Below are 16,904 nucleotides of genomic sequence, written 5' to 3'. Positions count from 1 at the left end.
TAGATGTCCTGCCATAGGTGAGTCATGATAAAATCTTAACATTATCCTCTTTACCTTTGACCTTGGCACCAAATAAATGCTCCCTTTGTAAATGATGGTCTCATTTACAAGGGTGAAATCATTATTCGGGATCAATCCATCTATGAGTCTTGATGTCCATGTACCCTTTGCATACTCTATAAGGATCAAATGTCTCCAATCCTCTGATATATTTGTCATCAAGCTTAAGTGGGGTCTTCATGACAAGGCATCTGCTACTACATTATCTGTCCCCTTGAAATAGGTAATATCAAAACCATATGCATGTAATTTACTTACCCATTTTTGTTTCCTATCATTAAGATCTCGCTGCCCCAAGAAATGTTTCAGGCTACTGTGATCAATTTTTATAATGAATTTGCTACCCACAAAATACTACTTGAATTTGGCCAAAGCATGCATTATGGCCAACATTTCCTTATCATAAATGCTGAAGCTCCTCTCAAGCCCACTAAGCTTCCTACTCTCATAAGCAATCAGGTGCTTGTCCTGCATAAGCACCACTCCAAGACCTTCACTAGATGCATCATAGCGCAAATCAAAAGGTTTGCTAAATTTTGGTAATGTTAGCACTGGACAAGAATTCATCACCTCCTTGAATTTATCAAAACACCCTTGTGCCTTAAGATTGCATAAGAAAGCCCCCTTTCTCACCAAGTCTATCAAGGTTGTTTTATGCCTAGAATATCCACTAACAAACTGTTGAGATAATGGGTGTTGCACACATTGCATAATATTGTTATATTTTATTTTATTATGTAATGTTGTGCCTAGATGGGCATGCAACATGTAAAGATTCCCATGAAATATTCTTGATGAGTTGTATTGTAACATTGTGATAATATTTTATGTAATTATTTAATATTGGGGGAAAAGAATTAAATGCCCAATATTAAATGTGGGGTCAGTGGGTTAGGTAGCACATTGTTTTAGCACATGGTTTATGTAATACCACTTAGTGGTTTTGTGGGACTTGCTACTATATAAGAAGCCACAAGAGTAGTTGTTGTATAGAGAGAGAGTGACAAGGAGAAGACAAAAGGCAAGAGTCGAGCAGGACAAGGCTTGACAGGTTAGCCAAGGAGAGCATTTGTGAAGGTTGAAAGCATGGCATGGGATGTGTGGATTCATGCTTGTTCACATAGTTTGCTCGGGTGTGGCTATGGCCATGAAGGCTTCCATGGTTGTATGGAAATGGTATTTTTGCTGAATAATACAGGGTGATGGATGCTTTTGGAGGCTGGGTTTTTTCCCTCAATGAGGGTTTCCCAAGGTATATGTCATGTCACAATTTTGTGGGTATGTTGTCTATTCTCTTGCATGTGGATTTTAATTTCGTATTTATTTCAGATCTATTATGGGTTATGTGGAAACGGTTATATTTTTTGTTGCCAAATTTCCTTACAAGTGGTATCATAGCTATGGTTTTATTATTGTAACCCTAGATTGAATCCATGGGAATGCATGAGAGGATAAAAGAAAGGGCAAGATATATGAATGATTTATTGCAAATCTAAGGGTTTTGGGTTTGCTGTTATGATGGGATGTTAAAATATTTTGGGCATGTGAAATTGTTGGACAAAAAGATTTTTTTGGATGTTTCATTAAAATGAGGGTTTTGGGGGGTAGCTTGCAGAAATTACCTCCTGGGTAAAAAATAGACCTCACCATTGGATCCAGGTTGACATTTCCATAAATTTTGATATATAATATGCCCTAGTTTGGCCATGTAAAGAGGAAATGAAAGAGTTTTTTGGTTTCAGCCCGTGATGGCTCTCAAATTTAATCCCGTCGAAATTTTCGTCACTGAAAAAATTAAAAAATGAAAAATCGTACTGAAAATGGTAAAAAGGCTGTCTTAGTAAAATGGCCATAACTTTCTCTCAAAATATCAAATTTCAGAGTTCTTATAGGCATTGGAAAGCTAATTCAGAGCACTACAACATGGCATAGGTTTGGTTCTATGATTTTGAAATTTTGTCAGGTTTTAAGAGCCCTAAAGTCAGATGTTGTTTATTTTGAGCACAGATTAGGGCATAACTTGGGCATACAGAGTCAGATTTTGGACTTCAAGTAGTCAATGGAAAGCTCTTGGAGAACTCTACAAATTGGTTTAGATTTGGTGCAGGTTTGGCATGATTTATTTGATGATATATTTATCTGAACAGTTTATTGATATATTTTGACTATGGTAACATTATGAGTTTATGGCATTGGAGATTTAAGATTTGATGTCATTGTATACTCAATTCATATTTTAGATTGGTCTCATGATGATATAGTTATCAATGTTTGGTTTGGATATGCATGATGGCTTGTTGGGTCTACAAGTTGTGCAGTGTTGTAAGCGGTCTATACTTACAGGTTGCATTTATAGTTTGGTTATGGGTTGTCTTTGCCCATTAATCTTTCATTATTGATGCATATTCAGATTGGTGGCTTGGATTTGGGTTGTCTATGCCCTAAGTCACATGAGTTTATCTTCATGTAGAAGGGATGAGATGTTGTTACCAGGGACAGTCATGGTGGAGGATTGTGGTTGACTATTTTATGCTGATAGGTTGGACACTTTGAGAGCTAGATGCTCGGTTCATGGATGTGATCAAGGTGCCATGGATTTTGGCATGACATGATTGGATATACAGGTACATCCTTGATGTTCATTAGCTTGGATTTTCTGATTTGGTTATGGTGGTATATCTTCTTGGTTGAGGATCATGGTTATTTGGTTTCTTTTAAGGAGCTCATGATGTGCACTTTGAGTTCTTTGATGGTTTGATACCTTAGTTGATTCTCATGGTTAGAGGATGGTTATTTTTTATCATGATGTCATGGATAGCTTGGATACACAGTTTAGTGGGAGCTTGTGATAGTGATGGGGTGATAGTGCAGGATTAGTTCCTAGTTTGGTTTATATCTTCTTGGTTTGGAGAGGATGGATTTTATGATGCCATAGGTGACTTGGTACCACAGTTGAGTGGGAGTTGTTGGCATTGATATATTTATTGAGTGTTTTCAGATGTTGGAGGTTTGTCTTAGATCTTGTTGTTGTAGAAGCCTCTTTGACATTTGCATGGTGCACTTGTTATCTTCATGGTGTTTGAAGATGGTTAGATCTTGAGGACTCATGGAGTTCTTGGTTATCTTCATGGTATGTGGAGATGGTTCTTCCTGGTATGTGGAGATGGTTTTCTTCATGGTGTGTGGAGATGGTTGCATCTTGAGGACTCACAGGGTTCTTGACAAAGGTGTGGTTTATGTTTTTATTTGACATGTTATCTTTGGTGTGAGGATGGTTTCATTATTATGTCATGGTATACTCTTGATGCGCGTTTAGAGTTGTGACATGTTATGGTATGTTCATGTGGAGCATGTTATCTCTTTAGTTGAGATGGTAAGATCATGTTGTCATGTTTATGTTCCTGAGGCCATGGTTGGAACTTTGACATTGATCTTGGTTTAGTTTCTTGGTATTGAGTACACTAATCATAAGCTGGATACTTCATGTTATTGCTATGTTGCATTTGGAGTTGGCATCGATTGATTGGTTACAGGTGCTCATGGATACTTAGAGATGGTGGTGACGCTGATTTCTCTTGGATTAGAGAAGTATTTGTTGGGATAGTTGATGGTTTCAGCAAGAAGTCCGAGGGGTAGTCACCTGATATGGACTTGAGAGGAGATTGTTCTTAGATGAGTCTTGGTTGGAGACTTGGGTATCTTGATGAGCATTATCATTCCCCACTCTTGGTCTACTCGGCAGTTTGCTACTTGAGAGGTATAGCCCATTGTTTCTCTCAGTTGCATTATATTTATGCTTGTCTTTCATGGATATGGATCTTGAGCTATGGTACATGAGTTAGTTCTGGAGGGTTCATTTGAGAGATGGTTTAGCATTGGTTATCTCCATGTGCATATGTTGTTATGCTGGTTGAGTTTGGGAGATGGTTTTATATTTGGGCATATTCCTTGGATTAGGAATGGTTATTCCTTGGTTTAGGAATGGTTTATTGAGTTTGATCTTCTTGTGAGAGGCTTACATCCATGATTAGTTATATGGTATGCTTTGGGTGTTGTTGAGGCTTCTTGTTGGGGTTTTATGGAGGAGATCATACTTGCACAGTTTACATCTAAAGGAGTGTGTAGAAGGACATGATACAGGTTATGATTTGCATGGTTTCTCTAGTCTTGGTTATCTTCCTGGATGTTCAGTTTTGACTAAATTGGATTTGAGATTGGTTGGAGATTGTGATCACTAGTTTGTGCTCATGCATGTCATGTGAGAGATGTCATGGTTATTCCTTTATCTCTTTCCTCTGTTGGTTGTGGTGAATTTGAGAGACTATTGGAGACTTGTTATGAGAGTTGTATAATAGGAGGTGAGATCATTCATGTTTGAGATGCTGGATACTTTGATTTTGTTGTAGGTACTAGGATGGAGCACTTGGTGTATTTTGATCCATGATGGTAGATGTGTTGGGAGGGATTATTCTCTTGTTCATTTATGTGACTATAGATTGATCCTATGCAATGTATACAACAAGTGGGAGATTGTTGAGATAATGGGTGTTGCACACATTGCATAATATTGTTATATTTTATTTTATTATGTAATGTTGTGCCTAGATGGACGTGCAACATGTAAAGATTCCCATGGAATATTCTTGATGAGTTGTATTGTAACATTGTGATAATATTTTATGTAATTATTTAATATTGGGGGAAAAGAATTAAATGCCCAATATTAAATGTGGGGTCAGTGGGTTAGGTACCACATTCTTTTTGCACATGGTTTATGTAATACCACTTAGTGGTTTTGTGGGACTTGGTACTATATAAGCATCCACAAGGGTAGTTGTTGTATAGAGAGAGAGTGACAAGGAGAAGACAAAAGGCAAGAGTCGAGCAGGACAAGGCTTGACAGGTTAGCTAAGGAGAGCATTAGTGAAGGTTGAAAGCATGTCATGGGATGTGTGGATTCATGCTTGTTCACATAGTTTGCTCGGTTGTGGCTATGGCCATGAAGGCTTCCATGGTTGTATGGCAATGGTATTTTTGCTGAATAATACAGGGTGATGGATGCTTTTGGAGGCTGGGTTTTTTCCCTCAATTAGGGTTTCCCAGGGTATATCTTGTGTCACAATTTTGTGGGTATGTTGTCTATTCTCTTGCATGTGGATTTTAATTTCATGTTTATTTCAGATCTATTATGGGTTATGTGGAAATGGTTATATTCTTTGTTGCCAAGTTTCCTTACAGAAACCTCTTATAGAGCCCACACAACCCCAAAAATCCTCTCAATTGTATCAGGTTCACTAGAGTAGGCCACTCAATAATAGCATGAATCTTCAAGATTCATGCATACTCCTTCAGCATTGATAATGTAACCCAACTATAATAACTCTAATAATCCCAAATCACATTTGGACTATTTTTCATACAAGGACTCCCTACTTAAAATGCTCAACACAATGTCTAAGTGTTGCACATGCTCATCTCATGTCCTACTATACACCAAGATGTCATCAAAGAAGACTAACACAAATTTCCTCAACTGATGCTAAAAAACCCTATTCATTATGGACTGAAAAGTAGCTAGAGCATTAGTTAGCCCAAATGGCATAACTACAAAATCAAAATTGCCATAATGACACCTTAATTTCATCTTCTCTATATCTTGTTCTATGACTCAGATATGATGATAGCCTAATCTTAGATCAATTTTGGAGAAAAAATATGCTTCATGTAGCTCATCTAATAACTCATCAATCCATGGGATGGGGTACCTATTTTTTATAGTCTTCTTGTTTAGGACCCTATAATCTATGCACATCCTAAGAGTTCCATCCTTCTTCTTCACTAAAATCATAGAAGAAGCAAAATGTGACTTACTTGGTCTAATGTGCCCCATAGCAAGTAGTTCCTTGATGGTTTTCTCAATCTCATCCTTCAATCTCTTTGGGTGCATATACGGTGTGATCATGATGGGTTTAGCACCCTCCTCTAACTCAATAATATGCTCAATACCTCTATTTGGAGGTCTACTTGGTGGCATTTCACTAAAAACCTTGTAGTGCTTCATTCTTAGTTCTTGTATGTCTAGGTGATATTCTATTTTTGTTGTTGCTATGATGGTATTAAAGTGTAACGGGCTACCCACTCAACCAAGCCATGTCTCAACAAGCTCTCCATGTGTTTGAAAAACAACATCCTAAACCCACTATCATGAATGGCCTTAAGTATATGGGTCTTCCTTTCCATATCTCTCAAATTTAGAGTGAACTCGCCTATATCATGTAACCAAGTCATACCCAAGACCAAATCTATATCACCCATGTTAACAACATAATAATCTTCTTTGAAATCAAAATTGTTGATCTTTAGTGGCATACCTATAATCTTCCTATCACATTTGAGGATGTAGCCATTATCTACTCTCACTCTTAGACCCTCAAATTGCTCTTTCCATATCACATGCCTCTCAATCAATCTAAAATCAATAAAATTGTGAGTAGCACTTGTATCAAGCAAAGGAATAACTCATTGACCAACCAATACCTCTCTCATCCTAAATGATCTCCCTTGTTGTACACTAGTGAGATGGGCCTCCTTAAGTCTACCCTTAGTCTTCTCATCACCTATATCATTTGTGCCTTCCTTTTCTTCAATTGATTCCTTGTTTTCAGATTGCTAATCTAAATTTTTAGAATCGAAATCCTCATAATATGCCCACATAACCCTATTTTCTTTACCCTTTGGCCTCAAGGGACAATCATTATTCATGTCATAGGGTTCTTTGTAATAAAAAATGGTATTTTCTTCTTTAAATCATTCAATGTCTCTCTATCCAAAGGAGCAAATGGTTTACCTTTATTTTCAACCTTTATTTCATTCCTCTCAAATTTCTTGAAGAATGGTTTGTCTTTGCTAGATGATGCTTCCTTTGACTAAAATTTATTTACTATGGTTGCTTGTTCCATACTTCTAGCCTTCTTCATTGCTTCTTGCAAATTGAATGGATCAAATGCCTTTAGCCAACCCTTTAGTGGTTCAGATAATCCCTCTATGAAAAAAACAACCAATCTTCTATCTGATATATCCGGCACCATAATGGATAACCTGTGAAAAATCACTAATGAAATACTCCAATCTACCTATCTGTCTCAACTATGCCAACTCCCTAAAGTAGACTTCTGGATCCTTCTTATCAAACCTCTTTACTGACCTATCCATGGAGTCCTGATATGAAGTCACTTAGTTAAGCTAAACAACAACCATCCCATTGTACCACAAATAATGTGCAACTCCCTCTAAATGTAGCTTGGCATATTTTATTTCCTCCACTTCTATCATAGGTCTCAGTGCTAAGAAGATATCAAGCTTGTGAATCCAAGCTTGTGTTATCATTCGACTACTCCCATCAAATGTAGTCAAGGAAAGCTTCCCTACAGCTCGCTTTAATTCATTATCCTCACCACAAGGTCTTCTATTTTATTTGACTACATGGTAGTTTTCTCTTCTTTGGTTCAGAAACCTCTCAAAAGTCATTCTCTCCCATACCTGTGGTGTCATTAATTCCATTTCATCATTAGCATCTATAAGGATATTTGCAAATGTCCCATCCTTAACTTCCTCTTTTGGCTCTTGTATTGGTTCCTCTCTAACAAAGGTGGGATGTATGGGCCTATCTGCTATTCTAGAAAGAGTTCTATGAGCTCTACGCAATCCCGCTACACTCCTGTTATCCACTTGTTCTTGATTCCATATATCTTGTGGGTTCATGTGCTCAACCATGGTGGTGAATTCCTACAAAGCCTGAGCCATCCACTCTTGTCCTGTAACCATTTCTTTGAAAGTTCCCTTGTTTCCTAATCCTCATTCCTATTATCTCTTGGTGTGCTACAATCATGTCTATCACCCATGGTGTTTGGCTACCTATCAAAATCATGTTCTTTGCAAACAATTCTTTCCTACAAGTGGAAAATCTATGAGAGCTAACCCCAGGTGGCTACATGTGATTGCTTAACCCTTAGGATGGCAGGATTTAGCTCTCATACCAATGTAATAAGCACAATAGGTTATAACTTCTTTAAACACCAAATTCTTTTATACTTTAGTTATTTGACATTTCGTCAAACACTTTTCAAGAAAGAGATATATTTCATATGTAAATTTTGATTGCTTTCTAAATGCCAAACTTTAATAAATATGCTTCCAAAGAACACACCAAACAACTAACAATGAAGATGCAATTGTTTTTAAATAACACTAATTACAAATAGGAAAATATGCATCTACATCAATAAGACATTATGGAAATAAATTCTGATATAAATCAAATTACAATAGATTTTACAAACCCTACCAATGCCCTAAATATTTAATGCGAACTATAGTAGATAAAAATGTGGAATTTCTCCAAAAACATGAATTTTCTTGTAGCAAATCACTATAGAAAATTCCAACTTATTCCTTACTCCACAAAGCTTGCCCTAGGCCACAAATTTTGCATAATGAAAAGATTCATTTTTATTCTCCAACAATCGCAACCCTTTGGAAGATATTTCGCCACCTTGATTATGCAAATCAATGAGGGGATTCATTCCCGATGATCAATATAACAACTACAAGAACCCTTGGCTCCACAAGCTATTAGCAACATATGTAATGCTCAAAAATGAGGCTACCCTCCCTATTTATTGTCTTCCTTCACCTTTCTAGAAGGAAATAAAATATTATTTAATTGCACTCTCTAGAAGCTTCTCCCTTTAGAAGGCAATAATTAGTTGTACTTCTAGAAAATGCACTCTCTAGAAGCTTCCCCTTTCCAATACAATAAATATTTTCTCTTCTAGAAAATTAAATTAATTAAATATAAAATCACTTTTTAATTTTAATTTATTTAATGACTATCATAAATTAATTTAATTAATTTCTCCTTAGCATTCTGAGAATGTAAATGCTAAGAAATCCACTAAGATGCTAAAAATATGGGAACATTACAATTTCCTTTGCTTCTATAGAATTAGTATGGATGGTTACTAGGGCTGTGATATTTATTTTTAAGTTTCTTCTCAATTATATAGGATGAGGTGCTGATACTAGATACTTTTATGTTATTGAAGAGAAAAGACTCTCATGGAAGTATGATGCAACCTTTGTTATCAACTTTCAAAATAAAATGATGGATGACCTTCTAAATGATATACTTTTATTTGAAAACAAAATCCCTCTCTGGGTATTGAAGAGCATCCTTCAAATGCGCATTGGTTCTACTAAATTTGCTAATCATAAGTTTAAGGAATTAGTGAAACTAGTGCTCAAATATCTCACAACACATGAAAGATTCATGTGGTGTAACATTACACCTTATCACAATATGTGTTTTAATGTTTTAGAAATACTCTATAGCAGTTTAGTTCGTATGTCTATGGCTATGAGAATTAGGTAGCACTGAAAACTCCACCTTTGTGAAATAACATTTAGATATTCTATGAGAAGATTATTCATGAATGGTTGCATAAGCCATCCTTGCACCTTTGCTCCCCAAATACAATTCCTAGGACATCCTCTTCATCTCACAATTATATTGAAATATGTTTCAAAAGTGGAGCTGATTCAATGAAAATAATTTGTTAACATTGGTGTAAGATGTGCATGGGTGTACTATACTCAAATAAAAGGCCAATTAAATTGGTTAAGATAGATTTTGTAAAATTTTCAAAAACAATGGAACCCATTCATGTAGATTTTACACAACAAAATTTTGAAAATATATCTTTATTGCAACACACTTGAAAATGGTTATAAAGGCTTGAATATAAAGAATTCATGGTTAGAGGAAAAAATGAACAAAAAACTAGATACACGTGTATCTACACATGTTTTATTTGCAAGAGAATAAAACTAGAAATGAATGAAACTAAATCCTAAATCTTCTTATCATATTTCTTATTATTATTTGCATAATCAAAAACTAACTAAAAACTTGTTAAATAATTTTTTTTGGTTTTTTTCTAGCAATCATCAATTATCCACATACCTCACCTTGATGTTGAGTAGACTCAGAATTTGATCATGAAAAATAGAAAATTTTTTGTTTTCAACTACCTTGGTCTCCTCTCTCTACTAGGCTTGTGTGAGGTGGTATTAGAGAAAGGTTTTCTTTCCTCATGAATTAGGATAATGGAGAACCTTAATTAGGGTGGAAGATGTGAATCTGGCCTATAACTTACAGAAGGTTATGGTCTTGTAGAAACTATTCTCAAGATGTTTTGAGGTAGAGTAAATGTAGGTAATACTATAATGGATATGTGGTGGCACATTGCAAGAAGACTTGAAGCTATTGAGATAACCCAGAGAAGAGGTGTACATCTTGAAGATATTAGTAATGATGAAGAAGTAGAACCTAATCCTAACACCTAAACTTGAGGTAGAACAAGATGAGGAAAGGATTTTGAGAGTTTTGCCTAGAGAAAACTCCAAGCCAACTATTGAAGTGGCTTTTTGTGATGGAAGACTTCACACTAACATAGTATTAGATTGGATTTTTGTGATGGATAAGTCCTTTGAGTATGAAAGTACCCTAATAATAAGATGTTTAAAATTAAAGTCACCAAGTTGAAGGGTCATTATTCATTTTGGTGGGATAAATTATTGATTGAAAGATTGGAAAGAGGTAATTAAAAGATCAAGACTTGGATGAAATTTGATTGGCAAGATGAAGAAGATTTTTTTTCCTGCAGACTACCAGGTTAATCTATTTACATAAATATGGAATATAAGACAAAAGGACATGACTATGAAGGAATACACTAAAGAAGTTTATAGGTTGGACATCAAATTGAGACATGTCGATGATGAAGTAGAAAAGGTGGCTAGTTATTTGAATGGTTTGAGGACATCAACTCAAGATGTGATCAGTTATATTAAGATGGATAGTGTGGAAGAAACATATCAATATGATTTGAAGGCTAAAAAGAAAGAATGGGCAAGAAACATGATCAAAGGGAAAGAGGAAGAGATGACATATTTCAAAGAAGCAAAGGCATAGCTATATCAGTAAAAGAGGGAGTTACACTAGAGATAGCTATACCAACTACTCTAGGAATATTAATAGTGGAAAGAGAGAAGAGAGATCTTGGTTTAAATGCAATTCTTTAAAATGTGGAGAAGAAAGACATAAAGCTTTTGAATGTACTAATTCTAGAAAGAAGATTAGAGGTAGTAGAAGAAATACTTTTTCTTTTGAAGAAGTTGTTGAAACACCTAATGAACCTTAACATGGTGAGAACCTGATGTTAAGAAGGATTTTGTGGAATGAGGAAACTATTTTGAGAAGGATTTTATTCAAGACTAGATGCCAAATTGCTGAAAAATATTGCAACGTAATTAGTGATGGTGGAAGTTTAAATAAGTTGGCATCTAAAGTACTAGTTAACAAGTTATAACTATAGAGGTTGAGACATCCTAAGCCCTATCATGTTGCTTAGATCTAGAAGGAGCATAAGTTACTATTAAGTGAACAATGCCTTGTTAAAATTCAAAGTTAGAAATTACTATGATGATGTCTTGTTTGATATTATGCCAATGGATTATTGTCATATTCTATTGGGTAGACCTTGGCAATATGATAGAAAAGCTTTTCATGATGGTAGATTGAATCTGTATACTATTTGGGTTGATGGAAATAAACAAGTATTGTTGCCTTTGGTGGAAAAACTTGATGAGAATCAATATACCATAGTAAGAGTATGTTTGGTTGTAGGCAATCAGTTTGCTAAAGATGTGAAGGAATAGAACATCTATTTTGTGTTGATTCCTGCAAAGACTGAGAAACAAGATGAACTTGAACATGCACCTAAGATTCAACCTTTGTTGACTAAATTTCAAAATATCATTTTTGATGATGTACCTAATGGTTTCCCTCCTATACAAAGCATAATTTGTTGGATGGATTTGATACCTAAGCTAGTTTGCCTAATAAAGCACCACATAGATTGACACCTGCTAAAAATGTTGAATTGAATAGACAAGTGTAGGAATTGCTTCATAGGCATTTAACTACATAAAGTTTGAGTTTTTGTGTTCTACCTACAGTATTAGCACCTATAAAGAATAGAGAATTAAGAATATGCATTGATTAAAGAGCTATACACAAGATAAAAGCGAAATATAGATTTTTTTTACCTAAGATAGATGACATACTGGATTGTTTAAGTACAACAAAATATCTTACAAAGGTTAATTTGAAAAGTGGCTATTATTAGACTAGAATACAAGGACATGAATGGAACATTTCTTTTGAGACTAACGATGGTTTGTATGAGTGATTGGTTATGCCTTTCGACACTTGATATTACCCAAGTGGTTGAAAATATTTTTTTAAGTGACTATTATTTTATACTATTAATCTTGTATAACAAAATTAATAAACCTAACAATTTTTAATTAATTGTAACATATCTTCACAAGGATAATAAAATCTAGTTTTAATTTCCTTTTCTTTTACCATTCTATTAACAATTCCTTAAAGGGTGATCCCATAATAATGGGTTCCACTTTTTGACCAATTTAGACACTAAAATCAATATTGTTGCAACAAACGTCACGTTCAAGTGACTATATCTCCAAAACTATAAATAATTTCAAGATGACATAAACTAGTGATTTTGAGTACTTTGTTCCTACATTGTAACCATATTTTTTAATCTAAAAAAAAAATTATTTATGTCAATTTTTTTTTATCTCCTCCGAAAAGTGGTACATAATAAAATTCAGTATTTTAAAAAGTGATAGTCCGTTTGACAGACAACTTTTTTTTCTAGAAATGATAATGAAGTAATTCTTTCAATGTTAGATTTGTAACATCAATATCTAGAGGGTGCATTTGGTTTGATTAATTTTGGTTGTATATTGTATAGTTTATGAAGTTTTGAAGTGACATGAACCATAATTCAGACATACGTTCCGTTCGACACAGATAATTTGAAGTCAATTTATCATAAACTTTTTTTCTTTTTTCTTGAATAGAAAGGTATCTCAATAAGCTAGTACCTCCATATTTTTAAAATTTTTTTTTACCTAATTTACTAATTTTCTCGAGGTGTCAAATTCGGTTGATGTTCAATCGGTAATGAACCTATAATGAGTTAAACTCATATTTGAAAGTCTTAATGATTAAATTATGTATTAAAATTATATTCGTTGAAAAGCTTGCTCCGAGCAGCACATTTTGACATTTTTTATTTTATAGTAGGAGATCATTCTCCTATAATTATGGAAGTCAAAAGAGCAAAAAAAAAAATTTAAAAGAAGGTTAAAATTTTTGTGATTTTGCATGTTCGCTTACCATGTTTGCGCAAACGTATGTTTGCGCGAACGTATGTTTGTGCGAACGTATGTTCGCGTGTAACGTTTGCACGAACATGCTTATCATGTCTGTGCGAACATATTTATGACATATGTTTGCACAAAAATATGAAATATGTTGGCTCAAACATGATTAAAAAAAATGTTCACGCGAACATATGTTAAACTCAATTTCCCATTTTGCAATTTTTTTCATTTTTGTTGGTCCCACTAAAGTGGAACCCATTATTGTGGGTTCACCCTAAAACTAAATCATCTAATATTGATTCATTTTTTTTTAATTATACAATAATATACAATCCAATTATTTATTGTTATTCTAACTTTTGACTTTCACAATATCCCCCCAATGGGTAATAAATGAGAGATATATTGAGTAAATTTTCTTCATGTTAAGATAAAGACCATGAGGCTAACAATTAAACTTTCAAACTCTCATGAGTTTATAAACTAATACACACAAATGCACACACACACATGTACATACATATATGTATATGTTGACATATCAATCCAATTTTTTATTAGTGACAACATTTATTTAGATTTTGTATGGCTACCAAGCTCATTGAATAATCTATGGTGTTTGGTAATTCAGTAGCCATGAAATTCTACAATTGCTATAGAGTCTTCTAGACTAATTCTAGTGGCCACCAAGCATTCTAGTTGGTACCAAGGTAGTTAGTGTGAAGTCTAGCAGTTCAACCGAAGCACTCTAGTGGTTACTGAGCTTTGCAGTTTCTACTGAGCTAGCAGTTCATGTGATGTGAAGCTAGTGTTAACTAAGCCATATGAAAAGTTAGTGTTTATTGAGTGAAGTCATGGTAAACTAGTAATTCAATTTATGCCAAGTGACATAGTATCTACTAAGTCACCAGTGTAGACCAAGTTCAAGACTACTTTGATGTGATTAGTATGGACTGAGCTTCTACTTCTACCAAGTGCATGATGATGTCAAGTAATGATAGTGAGCGCTAATATCAAAACTTAACCAAGTCAGTCTTCAAAATTTGAGTGTCTTCATATGGGTCAACTTTGTAATATTGGTGTTAACCTATATGGGTAGATGCAAGGAGTTGGATCTCAATTCTGTAGAAGTTCATGGATTGAGATTGTACTCCTTTAGAAATGGGTACCCGTTTTAGGCTCGGGCACCCGATCCTAGATTTAAAAAATAGGCACCTATTTTTTTTTAAAATAGGGTACCCATTTTTTATTTTCAAAAAATGGGTACGCATTTTTGAAAGCATAAAAAATTTGTACTTTTTGGTAATGAGTACTCATTTTTTGCTTTTAAAAAATGGGTACCCATTTCTAAAAATTTAAATTTTTGTTTTTTGTGAGAATTTTGTATGTCGATTTGACATTTTCAAAATAGGTACCCATTTTTTGAATTTCAAATAATGGGTACCCATTTCTTACAACATTGGGCAGGATTTTTTTCCCCCACCTTGGATTTTGGTTTGGGATAGGCTTCATGAGACCAAGCCTATGCCTTGACCTCTCAAGATTTGGTTAAGGCATTGAACTGACAAATTCACGCCTTGCCATAATTTTTTAACGGTCTTCCCGATCAAATAATATTATAAAACAAAAACCCATTAGAGCTCTCACTATCTTAATTTTAAAAATATAAATTTTATAGTACTATGATTTTATTTACTATTTTTGCATAAAATTTTAATGAAAGGTGGTACCTAAATGTAAAATAGTGAAGTTCACTAAAACTTTAGTAACTTTTTTATTTTATATTCTTTTAAAAATTAATTTATATGTCATCAATCTACATACAATTCTTTTGAGATTAAAAAATTTTTTTTTTTGAGAAAATGAAAATTTGATCAAATTATGGTGTCCATACACGAGAGGTTTTAAAATTTACCTTTATAGCCAATTAATAATTAATAATAAAAAGGTATTGAATAAAAAATTAAGGAAAAATATTATCATTAATCTTAGTTGTATTAGGTAACTTTTTATAAAAAGATTTATGAAAATTCATTCACTTGTGTCAAATTATGGTGTCCGTACATGAGTGTGGTACAGTCCTAAAATAGGCATTTTGAAAAAGTGGTTTTTAAAGATCTATACCAAAAACAAAATCTATCATATGGGTACACATAAATTACATATTCAAAAACTAGATTCCGAACACTAAATTTTTTATTTCTGAAGATTTTTCATATCCAATCTCTAAATGCCTCAAATTTTGACATCAATTGACAAAAAATTTCAAAATTAGGAAAAAAACTTTCACTTTTTGCCCAAAAGTGAGACCCAACTTCTTGTACTTACCCATATGATGGCCAAATTTGGTATTATGTAAACTAGATTGGTATATATGTAATGTATTGTATCATATCCAATGAGTGTGAATATGTAATTCATGAAAATAAGTGTGTAAGAATGTGAATGTAATCAAGCAACATATAAAGTATATATTGAAGGCCATAACAGAAAAGGAGTAGCAAAGACATATCCATCACAAAAGGTGATTAGTACTTCAAAGAATCTCTATCATCAATGTAGTTGTAAGTCAGAGATCTATTGTTTCATTCTAATAGGTGAACAAGTAAAAATCCTTTTGCAAGGTAGACTTAATAGTCTTTCTTAAATCTCTTAACAGAGTGTATACTTTATTATGTTTTTTTTTAATCCTTCAACAAGGTGGTCCTAGTAGTCTAATTGCTCCTAATAGGGTAGATCATCAGAAGTGATCATCATAAGCCTTAACAATCCAACTTTATTCCGTAGTATTGAAGTTTTGTGGGTATCATCCCCACCCCAGTTTGACTTTCTATTTGGAAGGTTTCCAAATTATTGTGTTCAAGTTTTTTCAATGTTTTATGTTTTTGGTTTCTCATGCATGCAATTAGATCAATAAATGATAATTAGTATATTGCTATAAAATATTGAATTTGATAAAGTTTTAGAGGTTATTGATTCACCCCTCCCCTCTTAGTAACCTAGCACAATCTTGAATATTTCATACAATTGGTATTAGAGTTTTGTGGTTCTCAGGAGAAAGTTTAACAGCTTGAGAAAATATCAAGAATATGGAGATATTCAGTCTTGATAAAGCAATTGACAATGAAAAGTTGGATCTAGAAATGGCCATTGCACAACTCAAGAAAGCTAAGGAGAAACTTTCCCAATTCCTGACAAGAAGGAACTTGAAAATAAAATGAATGATCATTAGTACATTGGAGAAAGAATTGAAGACTTTTTCCCTTCAAGAAATTCAAATGAAGCAAGTGATGCAATCAAAGAACTCCTAGAGAGGAATGGTTCCTTGCAAGAAGAAGTAAGAAAGCTAAAAAGAGAATAAGAAATTCAATCAGTGAGGCTATGTGAAATACTAGAACAAAGGAACAAGATAAAAGAAGAAATGGATGAAAGAAACAATGAGATCCAGAACCAATCCCTTCAACATGCAAATCTTATGGACCAAATCTCCAATGCAAATGAAGAAATCATGAGCCAAAGATAGATCA

At 33.9% G+C, this 16,904-nt stretch overlaps 1 pseudogene; it reads right to left on the bottom strand.

The window, feature by feature from the left end:
* Positions 1-7,833, bottom strand: part of LOC149546310 (transketolase-2, chloroplastic-like) — a 37,348-nt pseudogene extending 29,515 nt beyond the window's left edge.
* Between the last annotated feature and the right edge of the window lie 9,071 nt (positions 7,834-16,904).

This window comes from Cupressus sempervirens, chromosome 7, assembly GCF_028749045.1.
Source record: "Cupressus sempervirens isolate cs-2001-9-10 chromosome 7, ASM2874904v1, whole genome shotgun sequence".
Lineage (NCBI taxonomy): Eukaryota > Viridiplantae > Streptophyta > Pinopsida > Cupressales > Cupressaceae > Cupressus > Cupressus sempervirens.
This window is presented reverse-complemented; position numbering and strand designations above follow the sequence as displayed.